We start from the raw sequence: 5,747 nt of genomic DNA on the forward strand, positions 1-5,747 counted from the left end.
CTTTCAGTTGAGAGCGCGTGAGAACTTTTTCTGATGGTTTACCAATAATTTGTGTTTGAGGATGATCTTTGGTCCATTTGCTGAGTGGTGGGTAATTAGGATCATAAGAGGGATCTAGTTCAGCATCCACTTCTTCTTTGAGTTCTGATTGAATCTCATCATCATTTGAATTTTCATTCTCCCCCTCGAACAAAGATACTTCCTCCGGTTCAGGCTTAGAAGACTTTCCCTGGACTTGGCTTTTGGTTGGTGTTGATGATGATGGACTCTCCCTTAGAATGATGAATCTTGGTTATTTGGAGGACACGAACCCTCCCCCTAAACATAAGAACTATCTCTGGGAGGTTCGCTTGATTTAGACTGTTCGGTTGCTTGTTGTTGTTCATCTGCCATTTTCTCTGCAATGTCATCGATTATCTTCTTCAGGTGATCTACCTTGTTATCTACAGCTTCAGATTCGGAGTAAATGGCCATTTCTAGTTCATCAAATAACAACTTGTACTACTCAAAGAGATTTGAAATGGGTACAGTAACTTGACCAGAAATGAGAAATATTTCCTCCACAGAGCCTTCGGTCGTCTTTAGTTTCTTGATGTAGTTGTCATCGAAGGTAACATAATAGGTCTCCTCTATTTTCTTTGAATGCTTGTTGAGAACTCTATATGCTTTGAAGGTCAATGAATAACCTAGAAAGATTCCTTCGTTTGCTTTGACATCAAACTTGTTTCGGTGCTTCTTTGAATTGAAGATAAAGCATCTTGAACCGAACACGTGGAAAAAATTACATTGGGATTTCGGATGTTCAAGATCTCATAGTGAGTGATTGAGAAATGTTTGTTGAGATAAGATCTGTTTTGTGTAAAACACACAGCAGCAATGGCGTCAGCCCAAAAGTATAGAGGTAGAGAAGCGAAGCTCAACATGGTTCAGGCTGCTTCACATAGAGATCGGTTTCGCCTTTCAACAATCCCGTTCTGTTGTGGAGTAAATGGAGCCGAGAAGTTGTGAGTTGTTCCCTTCTCTACAAGAAAATCTTCAAAGTCTTTATTCTTGAACTCTAATCCGTTGTTGCTTATAATGTTGCGAACTACCTTTCGTAGTCGAACTTCTATCTGTTTGATAAAGAGTTTAAGTTTGGGAGTGGCCTCCGATTTCTGATTTAAAGAGAACACCCAAGCAAACTGAGAGAATTCATCTACAATAACAAGTATGTACTTGTTACTGCCAATGCTTTCGATTGAAGAAGGACCACATAAATCAATGTGCAGTAATTCGAGTGGTTTAATAACTTTTGTGTTGATTCGAGAGGGATGACTCTGCCGACTTTGCTTTCCCATTTCACATGCAGCACACATGTGTTCTTTATCGAACTTCAGAACAGGAAGACCTCGAACGTGATCCCCAAGCACTAGTTTGTTGATGTCTTTAAAATTGAGATGACAGAGTCTTCGGTGCCATAGCCATCTTTCGTCTGAATGAGCCTTTGATAGCAAGCAAACTGCTGGTTTTCCTCGTATGGGATTGAGATTCAAAGGCTACATCTCTCCTTTTCGCTTCGATTTTAGCAAAATGTTGTTCATCTTCTTTTCAATAATCTCTGAGCCATCGTAATCGAACGAAACCTTTAATCCAGTGCCAACCACCAGTTGAGAAACACTGATGAGGTTGTGTTGTAGACCTTCAACATACGCCACTTTTCGTATTGAAAAATCACCATTGGTAATCATGCCATAGCATTTGATTGTGCCGAAAGAATTATTACCATACTTCACACATCAACCATCTTGAAGTGACCGAAATTCCCTCAGTTCCTCCTTTTTTCCTGTCATGTGACGCGAACAGCCACTGTCTATATACCATTCATCATCGAACTGCTCGTCACACATAACCTGCAAAAATTATGCATATTTAGGAACCCAAAGTTTCTTGGGTCCTTATGAGCCTTTTACATAACAGGGAATAGCAAGGGAAACATCGACCATAAAGGTTCTTTTTATTAGAGTTGTTTCATCTTTTCTTTTATGGTAAAAACTTTGATTTTATTAGATTTGACCATTTCAGATTCAATTTATGATTTGTCATCGACAATCATTCGGTTCTTCACTTTGGAATCAAACGTCGTCTTCTTTTCAACTTCTGGAAAGAGCTTTCCTTTACCTTTTCTATCATTCTGTGAATGAGAATGAGAAGGATGAGATTTGGCAGAAGTATAAGACTTTTGATGATTGCCCTTACTTGGTTGGGAGCCGAAACTACATTCCCTTCGGTTCCTCTCAATGGTTGATTTAGGCTGAAACCATCCTTTCAGTTTCTCACACATTGAGGACTGAAACTTCCTTTTTGGTTGTTATCCATCTGATGACTGAAACTTCTCTTTTGGTTGCCTTCACTATGAGGACCGAAACTCTTCTTTCGGTTGTCTTGACTCTGGGGACCGAGACTATTCTTTTGGTTGTCTTGAATATGAGGAGCTGAGTTTGTTTTTGTTTCTTCTTTTGACTTAGAAGTTTTTCCATAGCGAACATAATTAGGATTTTGAGATCGCCAAAACTGCTTCCTTTCTGTGAGATTCTTCTTGTATCTCAAATTTCGTTGATGCTTTCTCTCTAACACTTGTTTTGGAGTTTTATGGATGTTGGCCTTTCGCTTTGGTACTTGAGCATAACTTCCGCTCTTTAGAGAAGAGGTTTTGCTTGACATCTTGACTGGTTCGTCTGAGTCAATTTTAGTACCACTTGTACTCGACACATCAAATCGAGTAGGATCATTAAGTGGTTCTTCCACATACCTACCTTTCACTCTCCATGATGTTTTCTGAGACAGACCTTCTATTTCATCAACATTATCTATCGGTGCTGACCAAAAAAACTCATCACAACCATCAACATTATCTTCTTATACTAATGTCGTTAGTTCGGCTATTTGTTGCTGTGTAACTCCTTGAACTGTGTAAACCTGATTTGGAGTTGTTTTTACCTTTTGAGATACAACACCTTTTGCCTTGAGAATTTTGGTCTTGTTTTTGATGAGCGAGCGAACTTAACAGAGTTTTCAGAAATAAGATTTTTATTGGTTTCGGGTTCGCTCTTGACAAATTCAGAACAATCCACCTCATCTTCTACAAATATCACACTCATATCTTCATCTTCATTGAATTCATAAGTGTTTTCAATATCAATTTTGTTTTCTGAATTCAACTTGGCATTCAAAGAGTCCAATTTCTGTACAGTTTCGATTTTGATTTTTAATTTGTCATTCTCATCCAACAAAATTTTGAGCATGTCTTTATGGTCTTTTGACTTAATGAAGGATTCTATTTTGTCAAGGCCAATTTTGTAAGAGGGAGATATATCATCAGAAGAAATAATGCTTTCACAATTGTATGCATCGGCATCGATTTCATCCTCCTTGAACTCAAGGAAGGGTAAAATCATACGATGTATCTTCTTTCCTATATCACAATTAGGATGCAGTTGAGTAATGTTGGCATATAATCTTTTAGCAATTAAACAAAAAACATTATGTTGTTTCAAAAGCTTTAAATTATCTCTTTGCAAATAAATTGTTTCATCCCTAGAACTAATCAACTCCTTCTCCTTTTGCTCTATCCAAATACACCTTTCCTCATTCTTCGATGATACCCTGCTGATTTGATCAGTTAGGTTAGAGTTTGTGACACGAGTTTGAGATAAACTACCACTTATACTAGAAAATTTTGATTTTAATCCATTTAGTTCCTTTTCATAGTTTGTGATGGGGATATTTAAAGAAACAAGAATAGATTGTACCTTCTTGATCAACTCATCGCATTCATTGATCTGCACATTGACAGTTTTCACTGCAAAACACCTGTCTTCTCGCTCTCTCACTGCGTCTCGGACCCCATGGGTGGTATAACCTCTCATTTGTGACACCTCAGAAGTCACCATCAGACCCTTTCAAACAACTTTTTCTTCTTTCACCAACAAAGCCCTGCCATGAGTGGGCTTCCTCACTTCCTCATCTTCAGAATCAATCGACCAAACTTCAACATCGCCAAATTCATCATCAACAGTATTTCCCTGCACAATTAAAGCATTCATTGTGTTATGAGATCCGACTTTCTTTTTCTTGATTTCATCCGATCGATGTAAGAGGCTCGCTTCCTCGTCATCATCGTCACTCTTTTCAGACTTCTTTCATAACATGCAATCTTTGGCAATGTGATTTTTGCCTCGACAATAGTGACAGTTAAAGCCTAAGTCACCACCAACGTTTGTTTCCTTCTCTGGTTCGTCAGGCTGAGAAACATTCTTCGGTTCCTCCATCACCTTCTCAGCACTGTAGCTTCCCTGCCACTTTAGGTTCTTGTTGGCTGGGAACCTTCTTTTGATGAACTTCTTGGGATTGGACACCGTTAATACAAAATCTTCACTTGTTAGATCATACTCAGAAAGATCTAAATCTTCTTCTTCTTCAACAACATTCTTTCCTTTCGAGATTAGAGCTAATGACCCCATGCTAGAAACCACATTCGTTTCTTTAGATACTACACTCTCATGTGACTTTAATATTCCCACTAGCTTTGCAAGAGAGTAAGCCTTGAATTGTTCTTGTGCCTTCACAGTGGACACCACAGCCATCCATTCGGTTCTAAGGCCATTCATAAATGTGACCTTTTGTTCAATGACTTTCCTTTCTATCCCATGCTTTATCATTTTACTAAGGAGATGATTAAAGCGATCGAAATCTTGAATAAGCTTCTCTTCAGGATTTTGCTTCAAGTCACCAAATTCCGAGAGCAATAAAGTTTGGATGGAATGCTAAAGATCTTCAGCTGTGGAATATAGTTCCTTCAACCTATCCCATATCTCCTTCGCTGTTGTGCATGAACTCACCAATCGAAACGTGTCCGATGGTAAAGCAAACCTAATCATCCTTAAGTCTTTGATGTTGCACTGAAACTTCTCTTTCTCATATTGGGGAATATCTTCACATCGTTAACGAGTTGATTATACTCCTTTTGAGTCTTGTCAATTCTTGAAGTGCTAGAATGAGCGAATGGACCAACTGTTATCGCCTCCCAGATCAAGTATCCATTGTCTTCTGAACCAATCACATAGTCTTCAAAGTGATGCATCCATACCTCATAATCCTGAGTGTACAGTATGGGAATTCTCGTCGTCGATCCAATGTTGTTGGAGATATTGATTGGGGTTGACTGGGAATCATCCATGGACATGACGATGTTTGTTTAAAAACCTTCTAAAAGACCAGACTTGTAAATAACGTTAGGGTATGATCGATTTAAAGAACTACGTCAATAGATAATGACGGCTCTAATAATATCAATCAAAGCGGAAAAACCATAAGATCTTTTTCGACAGAAGAGATGTGTATGGATTACACAGTCACCTACTCTGATACCAATTGTTGAGTTGAAAAACTCTGATCGATTAGATCTTCAACAGGTTAAACAGCAAAAGCAAACAAGCAAACACAGAAAAACACAAGCCGGAATCAAATAATGCTTAATGATTCAAATTAGTCACGCCTCAACAGAGCTCGATGAAAAGCTTCCACTATAGAGGCGATCTAGGGTTTGTAGTACAATTATGAGAATAATAAAAGCGATGTTTTCTAAGGATGCATGCATGCATCTTCAATACTAAACCCTAATAAAACAATCACGGTTGGATAGGCCCAAACCGGATAACAAAACTGGGCCAAGGACCAAGCCCAATGACGCAACACATTCTAACCCAACC

The sequence above is a fragment of the Lactuca sativa genome, chromosome 1 (assembly GCF_002870075.4).
Source record: "Lactuca sativa cultivar Salinas chromosome 1, Lsat_Salinas_v11, whole genome shotgun sequence".
In the NCBI taxonomy this organism is placed as follows: Eukaryota; Viridiplantae; Streptophyta; class Magnoliopsida; order Asterales; family Asteraceae; genus Lactuca; species Lactuca sativa.